This window comes from Salmo salar, chromosome ssa08 (assembly GCF_905237065.1).
Source record: "Salmo salar chromosome ssa08, Ssal_v3.1, whole genome shotgun sequence".
NCBI lineage: Eukaryota > Metazoa > Chordata > Actinopteri > Salmoniformes > Salmonidae > Salmo > Salmo salar.
The window spans coordinates 26,388,052-26,404,104 of NC_059449.1; the positions used below are offsets into that span (position 1 = coordinate 26,388,052).

General features: G+C 41.7%; 4 non-coding genes across 4 annotated transcripts; all 4 read right to left on the reverse strand.

Moving 5' to 3' along the window:
* Nucleotides 1-4,651: 4,651 nt before the first annotated feature.
* Nucleotides 4,652-4,815, reverse strand: LOC123744312 (U1 spliceosomal RNA). Its single transcript, XR_006770892.1, has one exon. It is a non-coding gene; the product is annotated as a U1 spliceosomal RNA (small nuclear RNA).
* A 2,887-nt stretch (nucleotides 4,816-7,702) lies between these two features.
* On the reverse strand, nucleotides 7,703-7,866 carry LOC123744308 (U1 spliceosomal RNA). The gene has a single exon (XR_006770888.1). It is a non-coding gene; the product is annotated as a U1 spliceosomal RNA (small nuclear RNA).
* Nucleotides 7,867-10,645: 2,779 nt separating this feature from the next.
* On the reverse strand, nucleotides 10,646-10,809 carry LOC123744309 (U1 spliceosomal RNA). Its single transcript, XR_006770889.1, has one exon. It is a non-coding gene; the product is annotated as a U1 spliceosomal RNA (small nuclear RNA).
* Nucleotides 10,810-13,375: 2,566 nt separating this feature from the next.
* On the reverse strand, nucleotides 13,376-13,539 carry LOC123744319 (U1 spliceosomal RNA). Its single transcript, XR_006770897.1, has one exon. It is a non-coding gene; the product is annotated as a U1 spliceosomal RNA (small nuclear RNA).
* Between the last annotated feature and the right edge of the window lie 2,514 nt (nucleotides 13,540-16,053).

Below are 16,053 nucleotides of genomic sequence, written 5' to 3' on the forward strand. Positions count from 1 at the left end.
AGTTGCAATATAGTAGTATTCATTTATCTAACCAGATTTTATTCCTTTCTGTTCTCTTCCAATCCATTCTCCTATATTCCACACCATTCTAATTGTTGCAGAACAGTTTCATAGTTTGACCTAAGACAGAGTTTGTGGCGTCCCTGGTCACACATAGTGATGACAGTCAGCAAAAAGTTTTATCTGGACAGTCAAAGTATCACCATTAAGTTATTAGACAATCTAATCAATAAATATTAATCATCAGTTATTAGAGGTCTTATCACAGGATATTACATGGATAGGCCTCACCGTCACTACCTGGTGGTGCTAGTCTCTATATTACAGACTCCTCACCGTCACTACCTGGTGGTGTTAGTCTCTATATTACAGACTCCTCACCGTCACTACCTGGTGGTGCTAGTCTCTATATTACAGACTCCTCAGTCACTACCTGGTGGTGTTAGTCTCTATATTACAGACTCCTCCCAGTCACTACCTGGTGGTGCTAGTCTCTATATTACAGACTCCTCAGTCACTACCTGGTGGTGTTAGTCTCTATATTACAGACTCCTCCCAGTCACTACCTGGTGGTGCTAGTCTCTATATTACAGACTCCTCACAGTCACTACCTGGTGGTGCTAGTCTCTATATTACAGACTCCTCAGTCACTACCTGGTGGTGCTAGTCTCTATATTACAGACTCCTCACCGTCACTACCTGGTGGTGCTAGTCTCTATATTACAGACTCCTCCCAGTCATTACCTGGTGGTGCTAGTCTCTATATTACAGACTCCTCACAGTCACTACCTGGTGGTGCTAGTCTCTAAATTACAGACTCCTCCCAGTCATTACCTGGTGGTGCTAGTCTCTATATTACAGTCTCCTCCCAGTCACTACCTGGTGGTGCTAGTCTCTATATTACAGACTCCTCCCAGTCACTACCTGGTGGTGCTAGTCTCTATATTACAGACTCCTCCCAGTCACTACCTGGTGGTGCTAGTCTCTATATTACAGACTCCTCCCAGTCACTACCTGATGGTGCTAGTCTCCTCAGTCACTACCTGATGGTGCTAGTCTCCTCAGTCACTACCTGATGGTGCTAGTCTCCTCAGTCACTACCTGATGGTGCTAGTCTCCTCAGTCACTACCTGATGGTGTTAGTCTCCTCAGTCACTACCTGGTGGTGCTGTGTAGAAAGGATAATGGACCTATATTCATGCCTTTCCAGATTGCTAATAATCACTAGACAGACAGTCAGGGAGCAATGCACATTCCAAAAACTATGAATGGAGGACTATTTAGTGCAAATTTTGACGGCAAGGAAATATAACCAATTTTGATTGAAGACCTCATTGAAGACCGATGGCGCCTCTCGGGACAAAATTAGTTTGACACCCCTGATCTAATGGTTAAGGTTAGAGATTGGAAATGAAAGCTGATGCTCTGTCTGTAGCTAGTGGGTGAAATACATCTGCATGTGGTCTGTTCAGGTGGGTGCAACGTTAAAATAAAAACGTTAAGTGTTCAGGTATAGAAATGTGTTGTGTAGATAGATCAGGGACGAGTGTTTGTCATTCAGAACTAACTTGAAGGTATTGTGAGGGACTGACTGAATGGGATAGTTTGCTGGCTCACTCACGCCACCTGCTGGACTTCTGATGTTACAACACCTTGTTTCCTGGATACAGTATCAAATCTTCTCACACATTTCACTGCTATTCTGCTGTTGTTGTTCCAGACAATATCATCCACGTCACCTTCTTCTGCTATTCTGCTGTTGTTGTTGTTCCAGACAATATCATTCACGTCACCCTCTTCTGCTATTCTGCTGTTGTTGTTGACAATATGGAGTCCCACTGATGTGCTCTGTTTCACCACTGTATCACTTGACAATATTATTTGCATTCCAAGCTAGTCGTGGTCTGTGTCCCAATAAGCTCTTTCTCTTTCGAAGTGTGCACTTGAGCACTTCCCTTATTGGATTTCAAAGGAAATTACTAGTACTGTAGGTCTACATGTGAACTATGTCTAGCCCATGAATCAATAGGGAGTAGTGAACGAGTGCACACTTCATGACGAAGAGGGATTATTAGGACACGCTCATATCGTCTCTCCATCTGTTGTGAGGACAGACGCTGGGAGACGAGACGCAAGTACAGGGAGTGAACATTTAATAAACAACGGACAGCGCATGGCCAGGGGAAAAACGAAACGACCACAACGCTGACACGGGGAACAAACTGAGGAACAGACAGATATAGAGGGGTAATCAACAAAGTGAAGGAGTCCAGGTGAGTCCAATGAGCACTGATGCGCGTAACGATGGTGACAGGTGTGAGTAATGATGGGCAGCCTGTCGCCTTCGAGCGCTAGAGCGGGGGAGCGGCAGGCAGGCGTGACAGACTATTTTTGTACCTGGGAGTGAATGGTGATCAATGCATTTTCTTCCTTGGTGATAAGATAAGATAGCATGAGATGAAAGTAGATGTTGAAAACTGATTGACGATCGTTAGTACATATTGGTTGGGGTGAGATAGGCCTTTATAGATGTCACGGACGTAGTCGTGAACCCCCGATCTCCCACGGGGAGAAAACCAACGTCTTGACCAATGAGACCAAGAGGAAATGTTCTTATTTGGGCAGGGTTACCTCATAACCAGACCATGAGATTGATTCATCAAATCAAATGTATTTATATAGCCCTTCTTACATCAGCTGATATCTCAAAGTGCTGTACAGAAACCCAGCCTAAAACCCCAAACAGCAAGCAATGCAGGTGTAGAAGCACAGTGGCTAGGAAAAACTCCCTAGAAAGGCTAGAATGCGCATGTCCGCTACATAGGCATACCTGGCCTATAGGTCTGCGCCACGTTGTGAAGCAATACAGGTTTATTTCATATGACCTATAGTCAAACATTGCACAATATAAATATATGGTGTCACATCTAGATCCTTACATTGCTATAATAAGCCCTGTCATATTCAGGCTAAATTATAACTTCAATCTTCTCTCATATTTCAGTAATGTTCTGTATCATGTTGATTAAACTGTGGAAACTTGTTTTTGATAAAATCATTTTGACTTGACACAGATCTACCTATCCTCTCCATGACCCATCGTTGTGAAACTGGCAGCACTTCTATGATAAGTTCTATGGTTTTTTCTCATTTGAGAAAAAGTCAGTCCTCCACCCCTCTCCTCTGTCCTCTCTCCTCTGTGACCCGGAAACTGATAAGTGGTTGAGTGGTGGAGGAGATGTCAGTTCATTAGTAGGTCGAACGGAAGACTTGTCCTCCCCTCCTCGATAGTCCCCTTTCCCCCCGAGGATAGTCATGTGTATCCTACCTGAGTCCTTCACGAAAGAGTTTTGATATCTGCTCACACACCCTTTTAATCAGCTGTTGTTCTGTCTGAGGAGAAAAGCATACAGACATTTAAAAACAGTAGGCTACTTAATGTTTTATCTAGAATATGTAAATTAATTGTTTGTTTTTTATCACTTTATACATTTATTTTGGGATCCACCCCGTAGACGTCATCTGCCTGACGACGCGCGAGTTGAGGAGAGTCTCATTTCATAGAAGCTCCTTTTGTTTCCTCTCCTCGCCGCCTCTTCTCGATTTTTCAAAAGGAATGCCAGAGAGGAAGGAGAGGATGTAGGAGTTGAGCAAATCAAATTGAGAAAAGACCTCTGACTTCCTGGTTAAATTCCCCAAAATTCTAAATAAAAATCCTGGGTTAAAAATCTCACAGATTTAGAAGTTGATCATCTACAGCGTCAAGCTAATTTCACTGAGGGCAGAGTGTCTGCGGGTTTTCGCTCCTTCCTTGCACTTGATTGACGAATTAAGGTCACTAATTAGTTATTGATTGGTGAAGAGGAGGACACAGGGGGTGAACTGCTACACTTGATGCCAAGTCGAGACAGACAAGAGGACAGAGGGACCAGAGAGTGTCTTTGGGGAAAGAGGAATGCCCTTTTTACATCTAAATATGCTTGCTGCTACAAATGTATGAGATGTATCTAATTACACACCACTAGGACTGAGATTACACACAACTAGGACTGGGATTACACACCACTAGCACTGGGATTTCACACCACTAGGACTTTGACTACAAACCACTAGGACTGGGATTACACACCACTAGGACTGGGACTACACACCACTAGGACTGGGATTACACACCACTAGGATTACATACCACTAGGACTGTGACTGCACACCACCAGGACTGGGATTAAACACCACTAGGACTGGGACTACACACCACTAGGACTGGGATTAAACACCACTAGGACTGGGACTACACACCACTAGGACTGGGACTACACACCACTAGGACTACACACCTCTAGGACTGGGACTACACACCACTAGGACTACACACCACTAGGTCTATGACTACACACCTCTAGGACTGGGACTACACACCACTAGGACTACACACAACTAAATCTATGACTACACACCTCTAGGTCTATGACTACACACCACTAGGTCTATGACTACACACCTCTAGGACGAAATAAAAATGAGTTTTTTTTAAATATATCCTACATTGTGTAGCCATTCATTTGATAAGGAAGAACATGTAAAATGCTGATGAAACTCTTTGAATAGAACTCTGAGAATAACAGTCACTTATACCAATTATTTTTAACATCAAGATCAGCAGAGAGCACAGTACCCCACTACCAGAAAGTCTGCAATCGAGATTTCCACATTTGGGAAATTCGCAGGGGTCAGCACAGCCGGAGTGCAATAGCTGAGCCTCGCCCTGGGCGAACCGCCTTCTTGATCACGGTGTCTCCCTTGCCAGGTAAGTATGAGTTGTACACGTTGGTAGAGGGGCACTCATTCCAGGACAAAGGTGTTTGTCTAACGGTTACCACTTCTACTACTGACAATACCACATCATATCGACCAGGGTCTAATAACGTTTACTAATACAGTTGCGGACAAAGCGGTGGAAAAGCGATGCACTTTGTTTTATTATATTATATCGCTGTCTGACTATTTTTCCCATCATGCAACACGGTAGAAATGCTGAAATCACATTCGTGCTCACACAGCCAACCGAAAGACACCAACTATTTCTGGTGTTTTGTAGCGTTCCAGACATTGTAGGAATAGTTTCATCACATACGACCCCAGATATAAAGGAGAAACAGTCGCCTACTACTTCATCAACAACAACAAGACACAGTAGTAGCTACTAGGGATAGGGGGCGATATTTTGACTTCCGGATGAAAAGCATGCGCAAAGTAAACTGCCTGCTACTCAGGCCCAGAAGCTAGGATATGCATTGGTAGATATGGATAGAAAACACTCTAAAGTTTCTAAAACTGTTAAAATAACATCTGTGAGTAAAACAGAACTGAAATGGCAGGCGAAACCCCGAGGACAAACCATCCCCCTCCCCTCAAAAGAAATCCTCCTACCACTGATTTCAATGGCTGGCACTTTTATAAAAGGGCGAAATCGTGCCCGATTGCAGTTCCTAGGGCTTCCACTAGATGTCAACACTCTTTAGAAAGAGTTGCAGGCTGTTTTTTTTTTTAATGAGCCAGAAATTGCAGTTTTACTAGGTGGCTCCCATTTTGGCTGTAGTGTTTCCAAGCGCCTGACTGAGAGTGTTCTTTGGTATTTTTCACCGGTAAAGACAATAACGACTCTCAGTCTTAAATTTTATTGTTTATTTGCGTATTAGGATACCTAAGGATTGATTATAAACGTTGATTGACTTGTTTGGATAAGTTTATTGGTAACGTTTGGGATTCATTTTGTATGCATTTTGAAGGAAGGAAACCGAGTGGATTATTGATGAAGCGCGCCAGCTAAACTGAGTTTTTATGGATATAAAGAAGGACTTTATCGAACAAAAGGACCATTTGTAATGTAACTGGGACCTTTTGGAGTGCCAACAGAAGATCTTCAAAGGTAAGGCATATATTATATCGCTATTTCTGACTTTCGTGTCGCAACTCCCTGGTTGAAAATGATTTGTTATGCATTTGTGTGCTGGGCGCTGTCCTCAGATAATCGCATGGTTTGCTTTCACCGTAAAGCCTTTTTGAAATCTGACACGGCGGCTGGATTAACAACAAGTTAAGCTTTATTTTGATGTGTTGCACTTGTGATTTCATGAAAGTTTAATATTTATAGTAATTTAATTTGAATTTCGCGCTCTGCAATTTCACCGGATGTTGGCCAGGTGGGACGCTACTGTCCCACCTATCCCAAAGAAACAAATTCTTATTTACAATGAAGGCCTACACCGGCCAAACCTGGACAACGCTGGGCCAATTGAATAGGCTACTGCAACTCATAGTTTATACTTTTCAGACAGGTGATCTATTATAAATTATAAACTGGGTGGTTTGAGCCCTGAATGCAGATTGACAAAAACAAATATTTTTACTGTTCTAATTTAGTTGGTAACCAGTTTCTAATATCAATAATGCCCTTCTGGGGGTTTGTGGTATATGGCCAATGCTAGAGTGACCCCTATCCACAAGAAGGGCAGCAAAACAGACCTGTATCAATTTTGAGTGAGCGGTCTAAGATGCTGGAAAAAGTAATTTATGAACAGATAGAGGAATATACTGGCAAGAATTTCTCTGTTTTGACTGACTTCATCAGGAAATAAGTGGACCAGGAAAATGTCTGTGGAATAGTTGACCAGGGAAATGTCTGTGGCATTGTAATGGTTGACCAGGGAAATGTCTGTGGAATGGTAATGGTTGACCAGGGAAATGTCTGTTGTCATGTAATGGTTGACCAGGGAAATGTCTGTGGAGTGGTAACGGCTGACCAGGGAAATGTCTGTGGCATTGTAATGGTTGACCAGGGAAATGTCTGTTGTCATGGTAATGGATGACCAGGGAAATGTCTGTGGAATGGGAATGATTGAGCAGGGAAATGTCTGTTGTCATGGTAACAGTTAACCAGGGAAATGTCTGTTGTCATGGTAATAGTTGACCAGGGAAATGTCTGTGGCATGGTAATGGTTGACCAGGGAAATGTCTGTGGAATGGTAATGGTTGACCAGGGAAATTGTCTGTTGTCATGGTAATGGTTGACCAGGGAAATGTCTGTTGTCATGGTAATGGTTGACCAGGGAAATGTCTGTTGTCATGGTAATGGTTGACCAGGGAAATGGCTGTTGTCGTGGTAACGGTTGACCAGGGAAATGTCTGTTGTCATGGTAATAGCTGACCAGGGAAATATCTGTGGAATGGTAATGGATACAATATACAAAGTTGATGAGCCTTGGTGATATAGACCGATTCCATTTCAGATGATATGGGACTCCCAATCACGACCGTATGTGAGGCAGCCTGTTTATTGTGGTCTTAAATTACAAACGGTCCTATAAATGACTTAATTATCTAGCGAATAAAACACCTCAATCCAGATTAGATCTGAGGGCGCAAAATGATCCATTCACAAGTAGGCCTTTTCCTTGACATAATCAGGACATGACAGGCATAAATAATCACCAGTGCTACAATAACAGATCACACACATTGTGGTTATCAGAAGACAAAATGTATCTCTGAGGCCTTAGTTGGCTTTTAAATATATCCTACATTCTATAACCATTCATCTGATAAGGAAGAAAATGTAAATGATGATAAATCTCTTTGTCAACAGAACTCAAAGAGTTATAACTCAGAATACCAGCTTATACATTATTTTTAACATCAAGATCAGGGGAGAGCGCGAACGCAGTCCCCCACTACCAGAAATTATGCAATCAAGATTTCCACATTTGGGAAATTCGCAGGGGTCAGCACAGCCGGAGTGCAATGGCTGAGCCTCGCCCTGGGTGAACCGCCTTCTTGATCACGGTGTCTCCCTTGCCAGGTAAGTATGAGTTGTACACGTTGGTAGAGGGGCACTCATTCCAGGACAAAGGTGTTTGTCTAACGGTTACCACTTGTACTACTGACAATACCACATCATATCGACCAGGGTCTAATAACGTTTACTAATACAGTTGCGGACAAAGCGGTGGAAAAGCGATGCACTTTGTTTTATTATATTATATCGCTGTCTGACTATTTTTCCCATCATGCAACACGGTAGAAATGCTGAAATCACATTCGTGCTCACACAGCCAACCGAAAGACACCAACTATTTCTGGTGTTTTGTAGCGTTTTGTAGCGTTCCAGACATTGTAGGAATAGTTTCATCACATACGACCCCAGATATAAAGGAGAAACAGTCGCCTACTACTTCATCAACAACAACAAGACACAGTAGTAGCTACTAGGGATAGGGGGCGATATTTTGACTTCCGGATGAAAAGCATGCGCAAAGTAAACTGCCTGCTACTCAGGCCCAGAAGCTAGGATATGCATTGGTAGATATGGATAGAAAACACTCTAAAGTTTCTAAAACTGTTAAAATAACGTCTGTGAGTAAAACAGAACTGAAATGGCAGGCGAAACCCCGAGGACAAACCATCCCCCTCCCCCAAAAAAGAAATCCTCCTACCACTGATTTCAATGGCTGGCACTTTTATAAAAGGGCGAAATCATGCCCGATTGCAGTTCCTAGGGCTTCCACTAGATGTCAACACTCGTTAGAAAGAGTTGCAGGCTGTTTTTTTTTTAAATGAGCCAGAAATTGCAGTTTTACTAGGTGGCTCCCATTTTGGCTGTAGTGTTTCCAAGTGCGTGACTGAGAGTGTTCTTTGGTATTTTTCACCGGTAAAGACAATAATGATTCTCAGTCTTAAATTGTATTGTTTATTTGCGTATTAGGATACCTAAGGATTGATTATAAACGTTGATTGACTTGTTTGGATAAGTTTATTGGTAACGTTTGGGATTCATTTTGTATGCATTTTGAAGGAAGGAAACCGAGTGGATTATTGATGAAGCGCGCCAGCTAAACTGAGTTTTTATGGATATAAAGAAGGACTTTATCGAACAAAAGGACCATTTGTAATGTAACTGGGACCTTTTGGAGTGCCAACAGAAGATCTTCAAAGGTAAGGCATATATTATATCGCTATTTCTGACTTTCGTGTCGCAACTCCCTGGTTGAAAACGATTTGTTATGCATTTGTGTGCTGGGCGCTGTCCTCAGATAATCGCATGGTTTGCTTTCACCGTAAAGCCTTTTTGAAATCTGACACGGCGGCTGGATTAACAACAAGTTAAGCTTTATTTTGATGTGTTGCACTTGTGATTTCATGAAAGTTTAATATTTATAGTAATTTAATTTGAATTTCGCGCTCTGCAATTTCACCGGATGTTGGCCAGGTGGGACGCTACTGTCCCACCTATCCCAAAGAAACAAATTCTTATTTACAATGAAGGCCTACACCGGCCAAACCTGGACAACGCTGGGCCAATTGAATAGGCTACTGCAACTCATAGTATGTAGTACTTTTCAGACAGGTGATCTATTATAAATTATAAACTGGGTGGTTTGAGCCCTGAATGCAGATTGACAAAAACAAATATTTTTACTGTTCTAATTTAGTTGGTAACCAGTTTCTAATATCAATAATGCCCTTCTGGGGGTTTGTGGTATATGGCCAATGCTAGCGTGACCCCTATCCACAAGAAGGGCAGCAAAACAGACCTGTATCAATTTTGAGTGAGCGGTCTAAGATGCTGGAAAAAGTAATTTATGAACAGATAGAGGAATATACTGGCAAGAATTTCTCTGTTTTGACTGACTTCATCAGGAAATAAGTGGACCAGGAAAATGTCTGTGGAATAGTTGACCAGGGAAATGTCTGTGGCATTGTAATGGTTGACCAGGGAAATGTCTGTGGAATGGTAATGGTTGACCAGGGAAATGTCTGTTGTCATGTGGTTGACCAGGGAAATGTCTGTATGGTAACGGCTGACCAGGGAAATGTCTGTGCTGTAATGGTTGACCAGGGAAATGTCTGTTGTCATGGTAATGGATGACCAGGGAAATGTCTTTGGAATGATTGAGCAGGAAATTCTTTGTCATGGTAACAGTTAACCAGGGAAATGTCTGTTGTCATGGTAATAGTTGACCAGGGAAATGTCTGTGCATTAATGGTTGACCAGGGAAATGTCTGTTGTCATGGTAATGGTTGACCAGGGAAATGTCTGTTGTCATGGTAACGGTTGACCAGGGAAATGTCTGTTGTCATGGTAATAGCTGACCAGGGAAATATCTGTGGAATGGTAATGGATACAATATACAAAGTTGATGAGCCTTGGTGATATAGACCGATTCCATTTCAGATGATATGGGACTCCCAATCACGACCGTATGTGAGGCAGCCTGTTTATTGTGGTCTTAAATTACAAACGGTCCTATAAATGACTTAATTATCTAGCGAATAAAACACCTCAATCCAGATTAGATCTGAGGGCGCAAAATGATCCATTCACAAGTAGGCCTTTTCCTTGACATAATCAGGACATGACAGGCATAAATAATCACCAGTGCTACAATAACAGATCACACACATTGTGGTTATCAGAAGACAAAATGTATCTCTGAGGCCTTAGTTGGCTTTTAAATATATCCTACATTCTATAACCATTCATCTGATAAGGAAGAAAATGTAAATGATGATAAATCTCTTTGTCAACAGAACTCAAAGAGTTATAACTCAGAATACCAGCTTATACATTATTTTTTAACATCAAGATCAGGGGAGAGCGCGAACGCAGTCCCCCACTACCAGAAATTATGCAATCGAGATTTCCACATTTGGGAAATTCGCAGGGGTCAGCACAGCCGGAGTGCAATGGCTGAGCCTCGCCCTGGGTGAACCGCCTTCTTGATCACGGTGTCTCTCTTGCCAGGTAAGTATGAGTTGTACACGTTGGTAGAGGGGCACTCATTCCAGGACAAAGGTGTTTGTCTAACGGTTACCACTTGTACTACTGACAATACCACATCATATCGACCAGGGTCTAATAACGTTTACTAATACAGTTGCGGACAAAGCGGTGGAAAAGCGATGCACTTTGTTTTATTATATTATATCGCTGTCTGACTATTTTTCCCATCATGCAACACGGTAGAAATGCTGAAATCACATTCGTGCTCACACAGCCAACCGAAAGACACCAACTATTTCTGGTGTTTTGTAGCGTTTTGTAGCGTTCCAGACATTGTAGGAATAGTTTCATCACATACGACCCCAGATATAAAGGAGAAACAGTCGCCTACTACTTCATCAACAACAACAAGACACAGTAGTAGCTACTAGGGATAGGGGGCGATATTTTGACTTCCGGATGAAAAGCATGCGCAAAGTAAACTGCCTGCTACTCAGGCCCAGAAGCTAGGATATGCATTGGTAGATATGGATAGAAAACACTCTAAAGTTTCTAAAACTGTTAAAATAACGTCTGTGAGTAAAACAGAACTGAAATGGCAGGCGAAACCCCGAGGACAAACCATCCCCCTCCCCCCAAAAAGAAATCCTCCTACCACTGATTTCAATGGCTGGCACTTTTATAAAAGGGCGAAATCATGCCCGATTGCAGTTCCTAGGGCCTCCACTAGATGTCAACACTCGTTAGAAAGAGTTGCAGGCTGTTTTTTTTTTAAATGAGCCAGAAATTGCAGTTTTACTAGGTGGCTCCCATTTTGGCTGTAGTGTTTCCAAGTGCGTGACTGAGAGTGTTCTTTGGTATTTTTCACCGGTAAAGACAATAATGATTCTCAGTCTTAAATTGTATTGTTTATTTGCGTATTAGGATACCTAAGGATTGATTATAAACGTTGATTGACTTGTTTGGATAAGTTTATTGGTAACGTTTGGGATTCATTTTGTATGCATTTTGAAGGAAGGAAACCGAGTGGATTATTGATGAAGCGCGCCAGCTAAACTGAGTTTTTATGGATATAAAGAAGGACTTTATCGAACAAAAGGACCATTTGTAATGTAACTGGGACCTTTTGGAGTGCCAACAGAAGATCTTCAAAGGTAAGGCATATATTATATCGCTATTTCTGACTTTCGTGTCGCAACTCCCTGGTTGAAAATGATTTGTTATGCATTTGTGTGCTGGGCGCTGTCCTCAGATAATCGCATGGTTTGCTTTCACCGTAAAGCCTTTTTGAAATCTGACACGGCGGCTGGATTAACAACAAGTTAAGCTTTATTTTGATGTGTTGCACTTGTGATTTCATGAAAGTTTAATATTTATAGTAATTTAATTTGAATTTCGCGCTCTGCAATTTCACCGGATGTTGGCCAGGTGGGACGCTACTGTCCCACCTATCCCAAAGAAACAAATTCTTATTTACAATGAAGGCCTACACCGGCCAAACCTGGACAACGCTGGGCCAATTGAATAGGCTACTGCAACTCATAGTATGTAGTACTTTTCAGACAGGTGATCTATTATAAATTATAAACTGGGTGGTTTGAGCCCTGAATGCAGATTGACAAAAACAAATATTTTTACTGTTCTAATTTAGTTGGTAACCAGTTTCTAATATCAATAATGCCCTTCTGGGGGTTTGTGGTATATGGCCAATGCTAGAGTGACCCCTATCCACAAGAAGGGCAGCAAAACAGACCTGTATCAATTTTGAGTGAGCGGTCTAAGATGCTGGAAAAAGTAATTTATGAACAGATAGAGGAATATACTGGCAAGAATTTCTCTGTTTTGACTGACTTCATCAGGAAATAAGTGGACCAGGGAAATGTCTGTGGAATAGTTGACCAGGGAAATGTCTGTGGCATTGTAATGGTTGACCAGGGAAATGTCTGTGGAATGGTAATGGTTGACCAGGGAAATGTCTGTTGTCATGGTAATGGTTGACCAGGGAAATGTCTGTTGTCATGGTAATGGTTGACCAGGGAAATGGCTGTTGTCGTGGTAACGGTTGACCAGGGAAATGTCTGTTGTCATGGTAATAGCTGACCAGGGAAATATCTGTGGAATGGTAATGGATACAATATACAAAGTTGATGAGCCTTGGTGATATAGACCGATTCCATTTCAGATGATATGGGACTCCCAATCACGACCGTATGTGAGGCAGCCTGTTTATTGTGGTCTTAAATTACAAACGGTCCTATAAATGACTTAATTATCTAGCGAATAAAACACCTCAATCCAGATTAGATCTGAGGGCGCAAAATGATCCATTCACAAGTCGGCCTTTTCCTTGACATAATCAGGACATGACAGGCATAAATAATCACCAGTGCTACAATAACAGATCACACACATTGTGGTTATCAGAAGACAAAATGTATCTCTGAGGCCTTAGTTGGCTTTTAAATATATCCTACATTCTATAACCATTCATCTGATAAGGAAGAAAATGTAAATGATGATAAATCTCTTTGTCAACAGAACTCAAAGAGTTATAACTCAGAACACCAGCTTATACATTATTTTTAACATCAAGATCAGGGGAGAGCGCGAACGCAGTCCCCCACTACCAGAAATTATGCAATCGAGATTTCCACATTTGGGAAATTCGCAGGGGTCAGCACAGCCGGAGTGCAATGGCTGAGCCTCGCCCTGGGTGAACCGCCTTCTTGATCACGGTGTCTCCCTTGCCAGGTAAGTATGAGTTGTACACGTTGGTAGAGGGGCACTCATTCCAGGACAAAGGTGTTTGTCTAACGGTTACCACTTGTACTACTGACAATACCACATCATATCGACCAGGGTCTAATAACGTTTACTAATACAGTTGCGGACAAAGCGGTGGAAAAGCGATGCACTTTGTTTTATTATATTATATCGCTGTCTGACTATTTTTCCCATCATGCAACACGGTAGAAATGCTGAAATCACATTCGTGCTCACACAGCCAACCGAAAGACACCAACTATTTCTGGTGTTTTGTAGCGTTTTTGTAGCGTTCCAGACATTGTAGGAATAGTTTCATCACATACGACCCCAGATATAAAGGAGAAACAGTCGCCTACTACTTCATCAACAACAACAAGACACAGTAGTAGCTACTAGGGATAGGGGGCGATATTTTGACTTCCGGATGAAAAGCATGCGCAAAGTAAACTGCCTGCTACTCAGGCCCAGAAGCTAGGATATGCATTGGTAGATATGGATAGAAAACACTCTAAAGTTTCTAAAACTGTTAAAATAACGTCTGTGAGTAAAACAGAACTGAAATGGCAGGCGAAACCCCGAGGACAAACCATCCCCCTCCCCCCCAAAAGAAATCCTCCTACCACTGATTTCAATGGCTGGCACTTTTATAAAAGGGCGAAATCATGCCCGATTGCAGTTCCTAGGGCCTCCACTAGATGTCAACACTCGTTAGAAAGAGTTGCAGGCTGTTTTTTTTTTTAAATGAGCCAGAAATTGCACTTTTACTAGGTGGCTCCCATTTTGGCTGTAGTGTTTCCAAGTGCGTGACTGAGAGTGTTCTTTGGTATTTTTCACCGGTAAAGACAATAATGATTCTCAGTCTTAAATTGTATTGTTTATTTGCGTATTAGGATACCTAAGGATTGATTATAAACGTTGATTGACTTGTTTGGATAAGTTTATTGGTAACGTTTGGGATTAATTTTGTATGCATTTTGAAGGAAGGAAACCGAGTGGATTATTGATGAAGCGCGCCAGCTAAACTGAGTTTTTATGGATATAAAGAAGGACTTTATCGAACAAAAGGACCATTTGTAATGTAACTGGGACCTTTTGGAGTGCCAACAGAAGATCTTCAAAGGTAAGGCATATATTATATCGCTATTTCTGACTTTCGTGTCGCAACTCCCTGGTTGAAAATGATTTGTTATGCATTTGTGTGCTGGGCGCTGTCCTCAGATAATCGCATGGTTTGCTTTCACCGTAAAGCCTTTTTGAAATCTGACACGGCGGCTGGATTAACAACAAGTTAAGCTTTATTTTGATGTGTTGCACTTGTGATTTCATGAAAGTTTAATATTTATAGTAATTTAATTTGAATTTCGCGCTCTGCAATTTCACCGGATGTTGGCCAGGTGGGACGCTACTGTCCCACCTATCCCAAAGAAACAAATTCTTATTTACAATGAAGGCCTACACCGGCCAAACCTGGACAACGCTGGGCCAATTGAATAGGCTACTGCAACTCATAGTATGTAGTACTTTTCAGACAGGTGATCTATTATAAATTATAAACTGGGTGGTTTGAGCCCTGAATGCAGATTGACAAAAACAAATATTTTTACTGTTCTAATTTAGTTGGTAACCAGTTTCTAATATCAATAATGCCCTTCTGGGGGTTTGTGGTATATGGCCAATGCTAGAGTGACCCCTATCCACAAGAAGGGCAGCAAAACAGACCTGTATCAATTTTGAGTGAGCGGTCTAAGATGCTGGAAAAAGTAATTTATGAACAGATAGAGGAATATACTGGCAAGAATTTCTCTGTTTTGACTGACTTCATCAGGAAATAAGTGGACCAGGAAAATGTCTGTGGAATAGTTGACCAGGGAAATGTCTGTGGCATTGTAATGGTTGACCAGGGAAATGTCTGTGGAATGGTAATGGTTGACCAGGGAAATGTCTGTTGTCATGGTAATGGTTGACCAGGGAAATGTCTGTTGTCATGGTAATGGTTGACCAGGGAAATGTCTGTTGTCGTGGTAACGGTTGACCAGGGAAATGTCTGTTGTCATGGTAATAGCTGACCAGGGAAATATCTGTGGAATGGTAATGGATACAATATACAAAGTTGATGAGCCTTGGTGATATAGACCGATTCCATTTCAGATGATATGGGACTCCCAATCACGACCGTATGTGAGGCAGCCTGTTTATTGTGGTCTTAAATTACAAACGGTCCTATAAATGACTTAATTATCTAGCGAATAAAACACCTCAATCCAGATTAGATCTGAGGGCGCAAAATGATCCATTCACAAGTCGGCCTTTTCCTTGACATAATCAGGACATGACAGGCATAAATAATCACCAGTGCTACAATAACAGATCACACACATTGTGGTTATCAGAAGACAAAATGTATCTCTGAGGCCTTAGTTGGCTTTTAAATATATCCTACATTCTATAACCATTCATCTGATAAGGAAGAAAATGTAAATGATGATAAATCTCTTTGTCAACAGAAC